General features: G+C 36.0%; 1 pseudogene; it reads right to left on the reverse strand.

The window, feature by feature from the left end:
- Nucleotides 1–7367: 7367 nt before the first annotated feature.
- Nucleotides 7368–8304, reverse strand: LOC122450527 (annotated as a pseudogene).
- Nucleotides 8305–17086: the final 8782 nt, after the last annotated feature.

The raw sequence follows: 17086 nt of genomic DNA on the forward strand, positions 1-17086 counted from the left end.
TGCTGTAATTTCAAAGGAATAATACAAGAAATAATCTATCATCCTTTAGTCAGGTAATTCATGATAAAATTGAAGAACAAATCATTTTTATGAATGGACTCATAATCCTTTTTGACTTTTAAGAAGAAATAATTCCTTCATGTGAAATACTCCATGAAACTTCCATATTTCTTAAACTTTATTTGTAACATCTCTGGGTTAATATATCTATAACTCTGCTTTTCCTATTTGTCTGTATTTCTCTTGCAAGATTATATCCTCTTTCAAAATAAATTAACATTCAGAAGTCATTTGAGTTACGTCTTATCAGACTGTAATTATAGTTGCCTAGTTTGGAAATAATATACTGAGAAATGGGCTCCTCTAATTCCAAAATAGTTCCCCCAAACACAATACAGTAAAAAAGATGTAGCACTTCTTCCCTTAATTTCTTAGAGAATTCACCCACACAATCTGCATGACTATATAAAAGAATCTCTTCAGTTCTCTAAAATAGAAACAGTTATACCTGTATTCAGGTAATCATCTGGTAAATACACTATATAAGCAGGCAAAATACCTAGTTTTATCCTCCCATTCTGTTGCTTAATTGTTCATTCCCTAGGATCCCAGGCTCCCATTCATGAAATAAAGTGATTAGATAATCTCTGAAGATCTCCCCAGATTCCAGTATTGTGTGATTTCTGATCCTCCATTAATTTGAGGAAGACATCTGTTTACCTCTCTCCTGCCTTCCCTTGTCTGCTTGATACATTGAGACTATAAAAAGTAACAAATACAGTGGCAATTTCATTACAATTCCTGTGCCTCAGTTTACTTCTTTGTAAAAATCAAGGTAAAGATAATATCTCTTTATATGGTGTTTTTGAATAATTCGTTCCTAAATATGAAAGTTCTTAAAGCAGTATCTGGAAAGTACTATATATTTAATAATTACTGGCCATCCTCAACAATTACTAAGGGCTTCCCTGCTGGCTCCGATGGTAGAAATCTGCTTGCCATGAAGGAGACCAGGGTTCAATCCCTGGGTTGGGAAGATCTCCTGGAGAAGGGAATGGCTATACACGTCAATAAATATTTTTGCCTGGCGAATTCCACGGACAGAGCCTGGTAGGCTACAGGCCTTGGGGTCACAAAGAGTCAGATACAACAGCAAATAACACACACATGATTACTAACTATAAGATCAAGGCCCAGAGAAAATGTAAGTACACCATCTTAGGAATTGTATCTTGTGCTATCCTTCCCTGAACAAGATAGGAAATATTATTAATATTAATACCAGAAACTTCAGAGATAGAGTCGTGGTCAGCACACAGCTCTGATACTCAAATGCGAGTCTTCACCTCCTTAAATACTTTTTCCTTCTTTCTTGGAATAAGCATGCAGTACCTAATTTACAGGACTACTGTGAAATGTAAATAAGCTTACATATATAGAACTTGATGCTCAAAAACATGCTAGTTTCCCCTCCTTCCTCTTGGAACCCCATAGTGTTATAAACTTAGGAGGTCCTCACATTATTTGAGTGGTAGTAGATTCTAGTAATTAAGGTTATGAGTTCTGGACCTACATAGAATGAGATACTGGCTCCAAAATTGACTTGGAGCGTAATCACAGATAAAATATATAAGCTCAGCTTCTTCACCTATAAAATGAATAATACTGTAATTAACTCTGAGATCTGCTGTAAAGATGTGATGAGGTCACATATAACAGCTTAGGACAGAAACTGGTATATATTAAGATAAAACATTTAGTACATATTCACTGTCATTGACATCATATATGTCATATCAATGGACATATTGTATTATTCTTACTATATGTTTTGAATAGCTTATTTAAAATATGCAGTATTGTAACACGGGATAAATATGGATAAGACATAGCAGAGCTTCCAGGCCATAAGCCGTCTGCTCTTTCTTACCTGGAGGCTGGGGCTGCTCACTTGGGGGAAACAGCCTATCATTGAGCAAAACCTTTCTCTTTGGTCTGGCTTGAGCTGCCTTCCCCACATTTCTGAACATAAATGTACTGCTTATTTCAGCCAGTTAGTATTTTTGTTTTCTTTCTTTTGAATTAATTAACCTTATCCAAATTAGACAGATGTTTATGTTCCCCTTTGATAATTTTTCTTCATCTCAACTAAACTTAGGAAAAAGAAACCTACCACTTAAATACTATCCATTCAAGTAGCTTGTTTGAAAATTTCATCATACATTTTTGCTTCTGCATAATCTTAGAAGCATACTGGTGTTTTGATTTTATTTTATTTTTTAATATATCTTCTGTTCCCTTGCTGCAATACTGTACACTTATCTGCTGGACCAGTGCATTCTTCTTCATATTAAACGTTTTTCCATAATGGAATCCAAAGAGCTAACCATATGATTAAATTTGTGAAATATGAAAAGACAAGTAAATCTAGTAATATTTTGATAGCTGCTGAGGGACATGGCACTGATAACTTTAAGAGCTCATGTGCAAATCACCATTCATGACAGTTGAAGCCAGGTTTTCCCAAATAGTAAAAATAGCATTTTAAAGTTTCTGGAATTTTTCAGAGGTTAGTTAGAAGGCTTAGACCATAAATACAATCAGAATGATTCAAATATTCATTTTAAGGGAAGTCACTATTATAACTAGGAACTGGATTTAACTTACCAGCTGCTTAACTCATCAGACAGATTTCTTATAAGATGAGGCTTCACACCTAAGATAAAGTCAGAATATTAAAAATTATCATTTCCATGCAGTAATCCATCTCTAATTGCATAAAATCTTACAAGAGAACTCATGAGTTCCACTGTTACAGATATGTTTGGTAAATTGAACTAATTTTGAGATTTTTTTTTAGCATGCAGTTTTTCCATTTCTAAAAAAAAAATAAATGTGTCTCTGTGATATTTTACCTTTGTCTCTATAGAAAAGTTACACATATACATAATATATTCTGCTTGATGTTAAATTGGCATTTAAGGAGAATTCTGACAAAATGTGTAATATAGAAAAGGTCTCAATATCTCTGAAGATATAGAAATTTCCCATCAGTATACTTCACCAAAGATGTAAACCATAGCTTCAATTTCTCAATTTCTACCTAATAAATAAATATGCCAAAGTTCTTAATTACATTTCCCTATTGCATCAACATCCAAACCACTGAGATCAGACATGGACATGGAGCCTATGAGGAGATGGAGTATATAATGACTATGGACGTAGAGTATATAAAGCTCGTTTGTCAGGACAGGGCAGAATCAGTTAGCTGAGGGAGACTGAAGTCAGCTGTCATGGGAAATATTGAGAACACTACAGCTAGAATTAAAAGTTCAGAGAGTAGACCCAGGATTTAAGACTTAAATTTTCCTGGGGAAAAAAAAAAAAAAGCTTGTTAGGGCATTATAATTTCTGGCTGATGCCTGGAAAAGACTCCTATGCTTTACCCCTATGCTTTTATTTGTGGGGGGGAAACTCACATGCCCCCATGGGCTCTCTTGCAGATGCACAGACAATTTCCCAATTTATCTTTGTAAGGCAAACTCCTTTCTAAAAAGATATGCTTTTTTCAGATTGAATTTTCCATGTGTATATTGCAGAAAACATATTTTAAAAAGAACTGTAACAAAAATAAAATGGTCTCATAAATTTACTCATATAAAAATATTTACTACCTCCTAATTCTAAAAGGTCTGACTTGGACAAAACTTACTATGGAGAACGCATTTGTTGTTGTTTAGTCGCTAAGTGATGTCCCACTCTTTTGCAAATCCACAGAATGTAGCTTGCCAGACTCTGTCCATGGAATTTTCCAGCAAGAATACTGGAGTGGGTTTCCATTTCTTTCTCCAGGGGAACTTCTTGACCCCGGGATCAAACTCACATCTCCTGCATTGGCAGGTGGGTTCTTTACCATAGACCACCAGGGAAGCCCTAGAGAATGTATTTAGTGGTGAACAAAACAGCCTTTGTCCTCAGGGAGGCTGGAGACTAAGGAAAGAGACAGGCAATGAAACAAACAAGAAAATAAGTGTATACTTACAAATAGTATATTTTAAATAAACAAATAGGAAGTTGTGGGTCATTTCTTTTCAATCTATAGAAGTTTTAGTCAAGTGTAAATCTTGAACATTTTTATGTTATACAGATATTTATTCCTTAGTTGCCTCTTGAATTTTACTTTATGTAATTTCATAAGACAATTGTATTTTCTCATCCATTTTTTACCTGAAAATGTAGTTTTTATATTTGTTGAAAAGCTGAAATCATATGACTGAATTAATCTTTTAAGAAATGTACTTAATCTTTATTGTTTGTCTGAAAGCTTCTAAGATCTTTTCATGTACCATTGGGTTTTTTTAAACAGTCAGTGGGTACCTGTGAATGGATCTATTTCTATAGTTTCTTTAAAGTTTACCATTTGTCAAAGGATACATTTTAAAAGAGAATATAATTGAATTTTTATGCAAATGATGAATGGACATGTCAAAGATTCTATTGAATTTATTATTAATATTTAATGTAGAAACCAGTAAGATGTTACCATCAGTTCAGGCAACAGTTCACCACATATTTATCATCAGTAAGGGGTGTTAAAATGAATTTATAAGTTGACGCAAAATAGTCGAATATCCAACGGGCTGTCATTAATTGCATTTCACCTGACACAATTTGAATTTCTACTTCCAGGCATTGTTGATGTTGATATTATTTTGTGTGAATCAACTTCTCTATTTTGAGTTGTAAAATGTCTTAGCCAAGAATAATGAAAGGTAGATAATAACCTGAATGCAAGAACTAGTAGGGTCACTCACCAAACGACAAAGAATCTCACTGTGCTTTCTTGATATTATATGTGCTATTAATGATCCATCTGAAGAGAGAAGTATGGCTGATGCTCTTGAGAACCTAAGAAGGGAGGAGATTACAGTGCAAAAGTGAAGGAGCTAAATCATAATTCCCTGGTTAATGGTTGATATTGACAATGCAGTGTTTGCTTGTTTATCTTATTAAACTATAGTTTATTTACAATGTTGTGTTGGTTTCAGGCATATAGTCATGTGATTCAGTTCATATATATGTGTGATCATATGTATGTATATTTTCCATCTCAGATTACTTTTCATTATAAGTTATTACAAGATATTGAATATAGTTTCCTGTGCTATACAATAGATCATTGTTGTTTATTTTATATTTGGTAGTCTGTAACTGTTAATCCCAAATTGCCAATTTATCCCTCCCCTCCCCGTTTTCTTTTGGTAACCATAAGTTTGTTTTCTGTGTCTGTGTATTTTTCTGTTTTGTAAATAAGTCTATCTGTGTAATTTTTTTTTTTTTTTTAGAATCCACATATAAGTGATTGCATGTATTTGTTTTTCTCTGTCTGACTTACTTTACTTAGATTTCTTGGTCCATCCATGTTGCTGCAGACTCCAAGTTTTTTAATAATCCACATTCACAACTTTTATTCCAAGAATAAAAATAAGACAGAAACATTTGTGTTAATTTTTGAAGTTTTATTTTTCAATAATACAAGTCTGGTTGGTTGGAGGATAGGGCTTCTGAAGAAGGGGGAAACTTTGAGGGTTGGCGGGTCTTCTTATTAAAGACCCTGCTTATTTCATACCAGAAAGTGATCTTTCACTTTCCCGCTCTGTTATATTCTCTGACGTGTATACTGTGCATGCCCTATCCAGGAGTTCTCAGATAGCCGTCAAGAATTAGGTTTAAAACAACAATAAGCAAATATGTTAGGATCTTTTTATAAGCATTTCTAGCACATACTATTTTTAGGTTTATTTGTTGGGCATTTTAAACTGAGTCATAGAACTATGCTATTTTTCTTTTTTATATTATGAACCCATTTTAAGAATCCTCAACATTGACAACTCATTTTTATCTAACATGGCTCTCTCTACAACTTGAAAACAAATTCTCATGCAAGTACATCATATCCAAGAAGTTTTCTAAGACTTCTGAGATTCTGCCCATTCCTAATCAGTTATCTAGTGGCCTGATCTTGCTACTAGTCATTTCTGACATTGGGCAAAGGAGCTCCAGGATGACTACTGGAAAAACTACCATTAACTTGAACAGTGCCAAAGATGTGCCCATTGACTTTAAGTGATATTCTCCACTTGCCCACTCTAAGAAAAAAACAATTTCCCCAGTAATAGGTGCCCACTGCACGCTGCGCTCTGCTTAGTCACTCAGTCGTGTCCTGCTCTTTGGGACCCCTGGACTGCATCCTGCCGGGTACCTCTCTCCATGGGGATTCTCCAGGGAAGAATACTGGAACAGATTGTCATGCGTGCCTCCAAGGGATCTTCCCAACCCAGGGATTGAACCCAGATCCACCACATTGCAGGTGGATTCTTTGCAGTCTGAGCCACCAGGGAAGCCTAGTAATAAGAGCATGACATTAACATGAGCCCCATTCTCACACCCTCACTGCTCCGAAGGAAAGTTATTATCAGAATGGTTACATTTCTGATGCCTAACAGGAGATTGGGCAGTAAAACAGCTCATTCGTATTCAGCACTGACTGTGTGACCAAGCAGTGTTTCAGTCCAGCACATATCCTCACAAGACTGTGTGTTGGGCTATTATTATCACTTGATGGATGATCTGTTGAGCATATGTCCCAGTCCTCATGGTTAGTAAGCAATTCTGGGTCCAGAACACATGCCCATAACAAATATACACCATCAGGTGCTAGAATTAGCCAGAGTTGCCATTCACATTTACACGGACAGAGTTGGGAGAGACAGTTCCTTTGAACAAAAGAAAAGAGATTGATGTGGGGCTTAGGTAAGAGTACTGGTGTTGGACATATGAGAAGCTCCAGATCGCCACTGGCTACAAAATTATCAGAGTAGAAAGCTATATTTTTAAGAAATATAGTTGCAGGTCCAAAATTTGGTCTTTTAGAATATTCTTTAAATGATGCAAGTAAAATGTTGGAATTATCTTCTAAATCATTGCTACCCGGAATTGTCTGTATTGAATAAAGTCACATACAAGAATGGGCTCTGTGGGTTCTCAGTGTGGATTTGTATTACATGATGCCTTTGATATCTAAATTGATATTTAGATATGCTAAATATCTAAATTGATTACACAGCCAAAAGATCAGAGGGGAAGAGGAGATATAAATAAGAAAACAAGAAAACTAGAAAAGAGCACATCAGAGAATCTGGATAAATCCAGGGAGTTGTAAGCTTTTGCTCGTACTTAAACCTATATATTGCTAAAACAAAATGAAACAAAAAAGCATATAAGGCAAGCATTATACATTTTAAAGTCTTCATGGTAGAAAATTCATATATTCAACAAGTTCAGCGGTGGGAATCAGAGGTATCTTAGTTCATTTCCTCTCTTACTGCGATATGGCACCAGAGTTTCTTTATGGCATTCTTCATCTCCAAGTTTCTCAGCGTGTAGATTAGAGGATTAAGCATGGGAGCAATGATGGTATAAAAAAGAGCGAACACTTTGTCTTCTGGTAAAGTAGTTGCTGGTCGAATGTAAATGAAGAATAAAGGAGCGAAAAAGAGGACCACCACAGTGATGTGGGAACTGCAGGTGGAGAGAGCTTTGCGGCGATTCTCTACAGAGTAGGACCTGACCGTGTATAAGATCACAGCGTAAGACATCAATCAACAAGACCACGAAAGTCACCAGGCCCATCAGGCCCGAATTGGCGACGACGAGGAGACGGATTCTGGTGGTGTCAGTGCAGGCCAGTTTCAGCAGAGGATACACATCGCAGAAGTAATGATCTATTTCGCTGGGCCCACAGTAGGGTAAAAGGATGGCCAGGAGAAACTGACCAAAGGAATGCAGGAACCCCCCAGCACAGCAAGCAGCGATCATGGCAGCGCACTTCTGTCTGGTCATGATCAGAGTGTAGCGCAGAGGCTTGCAGATGGCGACATAGCGGTCATAGGCCATCCCCGTGAGGAGGAAGACCTCGATGCCCCCAAAGAAGTGCATGGTGAAGAGCTGGGTCATGCAGCCCTTGTAGGAAATGGTCTTCTTTGCTGCCAGCAAGTCAGTGACCAACTTGGGGGTCACAGTGGAGGTGTAACAAAGGTCTGAGAAGGAGAGGTAACTCAGAAAGAAATACATGGGCTGCTTCATAAGTTGACTGGAGGTGATCGAGATCGTGACAAGTAGGTTTCCAATCAGAATTGCAGTGTAACAAAGTAAGAACAGTAAAAAACAGAGAATTTCAATTTCCTTTTTCTGAGAAAGTCCTAGGAGAATAAATTCTGTAATGTTATTCCTATTTTCCATGACTCAGAGCAGTTTGTAGCTACCTGAAATTAAATAGTTATCAATCTATAAATATGTAAATACGATGATGTATATTATTCCTGGTCATGGGCATTTTATAATGGAAAGCATTCAAAACTTGAAGAAAAAGATTTGATTTTTATTTTGAAAGGCTTTTCTTGCATTCTTTTTGTCCCTTTCTGGAAAATGTTAATTCCTGATAAACAACTTTGATACCCGATTTAAAAACAAACACTGTAGAATGTAGCAAGCATATTTATGCAACCATTCTATTAGCATGTATTAACAAACATAACTGGATATTATGCCTTGATAGAATTCAAGAAATGGTACTGTAGAAAAAAAGCGGTCATCTGTTTCCTATTTTCACCATTTGTTATTGAGAAAATAGACACAGAAATGAAACTTTGACAGAAAATACAAATGCACTTATATGTGGATAATGTTATATGTGAGAAATTTCCTTCCATCTGTCCTAGGTGGAAATGTGATAAGTAGAAAAAAAAATCAACCAATTTGGAATCTTGAGGTATATATACATGGCCAAAATCAGTTATATATCTGTTGTGCCTAATTTACAAATATGATTAATTTATAAGTGTGCCTAATTTACAGATAGGATAAGATATTTTATAGTCAAACAAAAGGATAACAAGCAAAGTATAATTACCTCTATTTTTTCAAAAGGTATCATCTCAAACTTTAAAAATATTTGTTTTAGACATTCAGTAAGGCAAAGAATGCTCAAACTACCACACAATTGCAGTCATCTCACACGCTAGTGAAGTAAGACTTAAAAATCTCCAAGTCAGGCTTCAGCAATACGTGAACCGTGAACTTCCAGATGTTCAAGCAGGTTTTGGAAAAGGCAGAGGAATCAGAGATCAAATTGCCAACATCCGCTGGATCATCGGAAAAGCAAGAGAGTTCCAGAAAAACATCTATTTCTGCTTTATTGACTATGCCAAAGCCTTTGACTGTGTGGATCACAATAAACTGTGGAAAATTCGGAAAGAGATGGGAATACCAGACCACCTGACCTGCCTCTCGAGAAACCTGTCAGGAAGCAAGAGTTAGAACTGGACATGGACCAATAGACTGGGTCCAAATAGGAAAAGGAGTACATCAAGGCTGTATATTGTCACCCTGCTTATTTAACTTATATGCAGAGTACATCATGAGAAACGCTGGGCTGGAGGAAGCACAAGTTGGAATTAAGATTGCCAGGAGAAATATCAATAACCTCAGATATGCAGATGACACCACCCTTATGGCAGGAAGTGAAGAAGAACTAAAGAGCCTCTTGATGAAAGTGAAAGAGGAGAGTGAAAACGTTGGCTTAAAGTTCAGCATTCAGAAAACTAAGATCATGACATCAGGTACCATCACTTCATGGGAAATAGATGGGGAAATAGTGGAAACAGTGGCTGACTTTATTTTTCTGTGCTCCAAAATCACTGCGGATGGTGATTGTAGCCATGAAATTTAAAGACGCTTACTCCTTGGAAGGAAAGTTACGACCAACCTAGACAGCATATTGAAAAGCAGAGACATTACTTTGCCAACAAAATTCTCCCTAGTTAAAGCTATGGTTTTTCCAGTAGTCATGTGTGGATGTGAGAGTTGGACTATAAAGAAAGCTGAGCACCGAAGAATTGATGCTTTTGAACTGTGGTGTTGGAGAAGACTCTTGAAGAGTCCCTTGGGCTGCAAGGAGATCCAACCAGTCCATCCTAAAGGAAACCAGTCCTGGGTGTTCATTGGAAAGACTGATTTTGAAGCTGAAACTCCAATCCTTTGGCCACCTGATGCAAAGAGCTGACTCATTTGAAAAGACTCTGATTCTTCATTTGCTATTATTTTCTCCCAATCTGAAGGCTGCCTTTTCACCTTACTTATAGTTTCCTTTGTAGTGCAAAAGCTTTTAAGTTTCATTAGGTCCCATTTGTTTAGTTTTGCTTTTATTTCCAATATTCTGGGAGGTGGGTCATAGAGGATCTTGCTGTGATTTATGTCGGAGAGTGTTTTGCCTATGTTCTCCTCTAGGAGTTTTATAGTTTCTGGTCTTACATTTAGATCTTTAATCCATTTTGAGTTTATTTTTGTGTATGGTGTTAGAAAGTGTTCTAGTTTCATTCTTTTACAAGTGGTTGACCAGTTTTCCCAGCACCACTTGTTAAAGAGGTTGTCTTTTTTCCATTGTATATCCTTGCCTCCTTTGTCAAAGATAAGGTGTCCATAGGTTCGTGGATTTATCTCTGGGCTTTCTATTCTGTTCCATTGATCTATATTTCTGTCTTTGTGCCAGTACCATACTGTCTTGATGACTGTGGCTTTGTAGTAGAGTCTGAAGTCAGGCAGGTTGATTCCTCCAGTTCCATTCTTCTTTCTCAAGATTACTTTGGCTATTCGAGGTTTTTTGTATTTCCATACAAATTGTGAAATTCTTTGGTCTAGTTCTGTGAAAAATACCGTTGGTAGCTTGATAGGGATTGCATTGAATCTATAGATTGCTTTGGGTAGTATAGCCATTTTGACAATATTGATTCTTCCAATCCATGAACACGGTATGTTTCTCCATCTGTTTGTGTCCTCTTTGATTTCTTTCATCAGTGTTTTATAGTTTTCTATGTATAGGTCTTTTGTTTCTTTAGGTAGATATACTCCTAAGTATTTTATTCTTTTTGTTGCAATGGTGAATGGTATCTCAAAAATATACAAGCAACTCCCGCAGCTCAATTCCTGAAAAATAAATGACCCAATCAAAAATTGGGCCAAAGAACTAAACAGACATTTCTCCAAAGAAGACATAAAGATGGCTAACAAACACATGAAAAGATGCTCAACATCACTCATTATCAGAGAAATGCAAATCAAAACCACAATGAGGTACCATTACACGCCAGTCAGGATGGCTGCTATCCAAAAGTCTACAAGCAATAAATGCTGGAGAGGGTGTGGAGAAAAGGGAACCCTCTTACACTGTTGGTGGGAATGCAAACTAGTACAGCCACTATGGAAAACAGTGTGGAGATTTCTTAAAAAACTGGAAATAGAACTGCCATATGACCCAGCAATCCCACTTCTGGGCATACACACTGAGGAAACCAGATCTGAAAGAGACACGTGCACCCCAATGTTCATCGCAGCACTGTTTATAATAGCCAGGACATGGAAGCAACCTAGATGCCCATCAGCAGATGAATGGATAAGGAAGCTGTGGTACATATACACCATGGAATATTACTCAGCCATTAAAAAGAATTCATTTGAATCAGTCCTAATGAGATGGATGAAACTGGAGCCCCTTATACAGAGTGAAGTAAGCCAGAAAGATAAAGAACATTACAGCATACTAACACATATATATGGAATTTAGAAAGATGGTAACGATAACCCTATATGCAAAACAGAAAAAGAGACACAGAAATACAGAACAGACTTTTGAACTCTGTGGGAGAAGGTGAGGGTGGGATATTTCAAAAGAACAGCATGTATACTATCTATGGTGAAACAGATCACCAGCCCAGGTGGGATGCATGAGACAAGTGCTCGGGCCTGGTGCACTGGGAAGACCCAGAGGAATCGGGTGGAGAGGGAGGTGGGAGGGGGGATCGGGATGGGGAATACGTGTAAATCTATGGCTGATTCATATCAATGTATGACAAAACCCACTGAAATGTTGTGAAGTAATTAGCCTCCAACTAATAAAAAAAAAAAAAAAAGACTCTGATGCTGGGAAAGATTGAGGACCGGAGGAGAAGGGGACGACAGAGGATGAGATGGTTAGATGGCATCACCGAGTCAATAAAAGACATGGGTTTGAGTAAACTCTGGGAGTTGGTGATGGACCAGGAGGCCTGGTGTGTTGCAATTCATGGGGTCTCAAAGAGTCAGACACGACTGAGTGACTGAACTGAACTGAAGGCATTTTAGGATAATAGTAGGTTTCACTTGAGTTTTGGTTTTACACAGTGTCTTATTCATTTGCATAAATTTCTTCTTTCTAACTGATGTACTCAAACTCTTCAACTCTTCCTAATAATCAGTCATCTTGAAAATGTTTGTTTCTTTCTGTTCCTACATCACACATCTTAGTATCTCAGGCAGGCTTTTCTCTCTTTAATTTCTGTTATTTTTACCTCCTCTCCTCCTAGCCACTGCTATAAAGTAATGTAAGACCAGTGCTAATAATGTGTTTATAACCATCACACCTTTGAACAAACCAATAGCTTTCTATTGGCAGAAGTTCAAGAAGCATAGACTAGGGGAAACTACTGAGAATTAATCATCACACTAAATCACACCAAAATTCTCTACTTCAACTATATAAAACACAGAACCTTAGTATTTAAAATATTTTATTTCACTCACTCCAAACTTCAGAGCCAATATATTCATAATTCATTTTCAAATCTGTAATGCTCCTCTCCTTCTTTTTCATTTTCAGAGAAATTGCCATTCAAATCTGTGTACATAAAGTGGGGTTTGGAAGAGGAAAACTGCAAATCTATCTGGTGTATGAGAGTTACCATCAAGGCCCACAAGATGACATTTAAATAGTATCATACTGAATAATGAAGAGGGGATATTTGTAGTGGTCAAATAAGCCGTCTCCTTCAACCAGCACTAACAATTATGCTTTAGGCTTTTAATCATTCCCAATAATTTAAAAGCATGTAATTCTCTATTCTAATTTCTCCCCTAAATTTTATTCTTCTTCTGATTTTGTGGGAAACACTGCAAGTTAAATATTCAATCACAGATTATTCTTTATATAATACTTGATTTGCTGCATGATCAGTTAACTTACATTTTCTCAGCCTTTTTTCCCCCTTACTATTTGTCTAAAATTCTGCCTCTGTGAGACTCTTTATCAGATAACAGACCAAATTATATTTGAAAAAGACAATGTAAATGCCATTTTGATGAGTGTTTGCACTAAAAGTGGAAAATCAATGAAATGATTATGAATTATCAAGAAAATAAACAAATACTTTTAAAATGCAGGTTATTTTGTCTTACCAATATTTGAATATTTCAGGCAAAATTGAAAATTTTTTTTAAAATAGCAATCATGTAAATGCACTCAATCTACTCTATTAGGAAGAGAGGGGAATATGTGAAAAATTCCTAAAAATTAATTTGCTTTTTAAAATATAAAAACTGTATAGTGCATGACTGAAAAACTATAGCCTGCATTCCTGAACAACTTGAAAGCATTTCTCCTATTTTCAATTATTTCTATAGAAATAAAAAAGTATGACTCATGTCTAAAAGTATCACAGCATTTTCACATTTAAAAAAATAAGTATTATATCATCTTAAGAGAAGATATTCTTTAAAATGAAGCAAAGTATTTTCTCCTTCATCTCGTTGTACTATTTTCTAACTTGTTGACTTGAGTATGCCACATCCCTTTTTTGTATTTCAGTTTAGGCATCAATGAGCAATGGGAGTTAAACTATATCTTTAAGGATCTCTGCTGGACCTGAACTTATTGTCCATGGTTCTGACGTAAATTTTGAGGAGTCATCAGCTGAATGTTGATGATGATTGTTTTCCAAACAAATCAGAGTAAATTTACAACTCCTCACCAGGTTATTGTCTCTCTTACCTCTTATAAGATTAACTGATCCAGTCTCAGAAAGAAGCACAACTCCTTGAGCTCTCCTTTAATTTGGATCCTTTAGAGAGTGCTATTTTAAGTTCCTTTTATCCAATCCAGGTATATGGAAATTTATGTCATCTATGGTTCATACTTAAGTGTTCTCTGAAATCTCTAATGATTCCATGAAGTAGTGAAGCTGGACGAGCAGTTCCAAATCAATATTTGTTCAATACTATCACAGAGTATTAAACTCCAGCTACTTCCAGGTAGATTTCACTAACGACAGCCCACCACGCGGTGGTTGCCCAAATATTCTAAGTCTTATGGTTCTTAGAACTAATTACCTTGCTTCATATTTTTATCTGATTATTGTCAGATACTATTAAATGCTTTAGCTTATCTCTCTAAAAAAATCTTATCTTGGTGAGAGTTAGGACCAGTGCCTCATTTTCTACCTGAAATGAACAAAATTAAAAATGAAACAAAACAAAATTCATGCATTTCAGATCTATGTTGAATAGTGAATGCTTAACTTTGGAACAGATTACGTAAACTCTGAGCCACCTTACTTGTTTAACCTCTAAAGAAAGGAAAATAAAACTCATTATTAATTAGTTATCAACTACTATGTGCCAAGAGTTGTACTAGGTGGAAAAAAGACTAAAATCACCTAGGAGACTTCACTGAAATTCTCATTTAGTAAGTTAGTTACCCAGTTCTCCTATAATAAGATTGTGACTGGATAATGAAATGATGAACTATGAAGGATTTGATGTATTAGATTATACAATACATTCCTCATTTAATCAATTGTAGTGCACTTTGTCTCATCATGAATTAAATTATTAATTATATTAGTTTTCTCATTATATCCTCACTCTATACTTTAAGTGTTCAGTATGTATTTGTCAAAGAAATAATTTTATTTCAATATTTGATAGAATGAAATTAAACTTAATTTTAATTGTGTCATTATCAATATAATTGTTTTGAGACATAAAAGCACAGAATCTTATAATCATATTTACTTCAGAAAGATAGAGACTCAGAAAGATCAACTTAGGATTGTTTTTCTAATTTTTCCTAGTATTCTGTCTATTAGTAAAAATCATCTGAAGTTCACACAAACCCATCCCTGTAACCTTTCTCCATTGTTCACTCCCTTGGCTTACTGTGGAGACTAGACCCTTAAGAGTAGTCTAATATATTCAAACTCAGTCACTTGCCCTAAAACCCTGGTTGTCTCCAGCCTGGGTGGTTTCCAAAATGTACAGAACTAAATCTGAGCATGCTCCATTCACCACTCTTTCATTTATTCTGAATAATTATTCAGATCAACTTCATTAACTTCCTATTTTAATAAATAGCTCTGTCTTGGTTGAAATGCAATAGAATAAGTGGTGTTAATACAGGAATGAGAAACTCAAGCTACAAATATGGCACATTCAGGCAATTAATAGAAAGTAAGAGCAGAGTGATTTAACATACTTTGTGCACTCCAGGACTCTTGCCTGGAAAATCCCATGGACGGAGGAGCCTGGTGGGCTACAGTCCATGGGGTCGCAAAGAGTTGGACACGACTGAGCGACTTCACTTTCACTTTTTACTTTCATGCACTGGAGAAGGAAATGGCAACCCACTCCGTGTTCTTGCCTGGAGAATCCCAGGGACGGGGGAGTCTGGTGGGCTGCCGTCTGTGGGGTCGCACAGAGTCGGACACGACTGAAGTGACTTAGCAGCAGCAGTACTACTTGAGGTTTTCCTTAACAGATTTTCTGTATCCTTAACAGAAATATAAGTCACCGACTTTCTGCTTTACTTGTTTCCCTTTAATATTCCCCAAGTTATGAAAAAATGTTTATTACTGTTATTGTTTATTACTTTATGCAACTGACATAGGAAGGGTAAGTTATCACACATGAGTTGTATAAAAAATATATAACCATGAAAGACATGCTGTATGTTACCAGGTAGGTAGAGCAATAGTTTCAAATATTGACTGTATGTAAATGTGGCTAAAGTTTTCTTACAAACATTAGCCAGAGGGCAAATGATCATTAAATTATATTTAGATAATTAATTCTAAAATCATATTGATCAAGCAATAGTAATTAATTGTGGGTTGATTAAAGAAAAGTCAACTCATGTCCAACTCACCAGATATTTGGCTTAAATCTAAGGTACATGTAGTATTTCACAGTACCATACCTTAAGTTAACCAGTAAATTTTATGACTATGTAGTAATATGTCTCATTATACAAATAATTTTGAAGAAATCTGAAAAGAGAACTTACCTGCTCTCTAAGGTAATGTGTCCAGCTTTTTTCTTAAGCAAACTCAAAAGGCTTTTTCCAGTTTTATTTTAATATTTAAGAGAATAAAATGGGGCACCATCAGCATTTATGTTGGCAACTTTTCTTTATTTCTCTTTAAATAACACTTTTATTATATTCTATGGTGAACATAAAAACAAAGACAACACAAGGTTCCTATCTGATTTCTAAAAAACTTTACCTGGGAGATACTTAACTTGCAGACACTTATTGCAGTATCTCTGTGAGGTTGGAAATTCCCTTTGGGATAATTTGACCAAAGTGAAGCTGAACTTTTGGAACATTATTCAAAGACCTAAAAATAATTATATCGACCAAGCCATATTTTCCCTATGTGTATATGGAAACTAAGCACAAATCAGCTTCTATTTTAATATGGTGACAATTGTGAGCAAAACCCTAATGACTTGGAAAGAAAGCTCATAATACCCACACCTCAGAAAGAAGAGGTGAGGAAAGAAAAGGAAACTCTGAGTTGCAGGTAAAAGGAAAGCACTGATGCTGCCCCAATTGACAGTTTGTGGAGGATGCTGGTTATTCTAGCATGCATCTCCTAAAGTCTATTAATAATAAAACCTCTTTGAAAAGTTGTCACAATCTATTCTTTACTTCTCAGTGTCCTTCACTGTTGATTATTCTGTCAACAAGTCACCCAAACATCTCCCTTATATACCTCATCCCTGTAATGGAAGATAATACCAAGCCTTTTTGTGATTGTTCATGTTTGTCTTATTTCTCAGTAACATTTTGAGAATATTTTCTCTTTGACAGCATTTTATGCAGGCTCCAGAGACCATATTCCTCAAATGTATTAACATTTTAAAAAATGAAACTTCA

Source organism: Cervus canadensis, chromosome 11 (assembly GCF_019320065.1).
Source record: "Cervus canadensis isolate Bull #8, Minnesota chromosome 11, ASM1932006v1, whole genome shotgun sequence".
Lineage (NCBI taxonomy): Eukaryota > Metazoa > Chordata > Mammalia > Artiodactyla > Cervidae > Cervus > Cervus canadensis.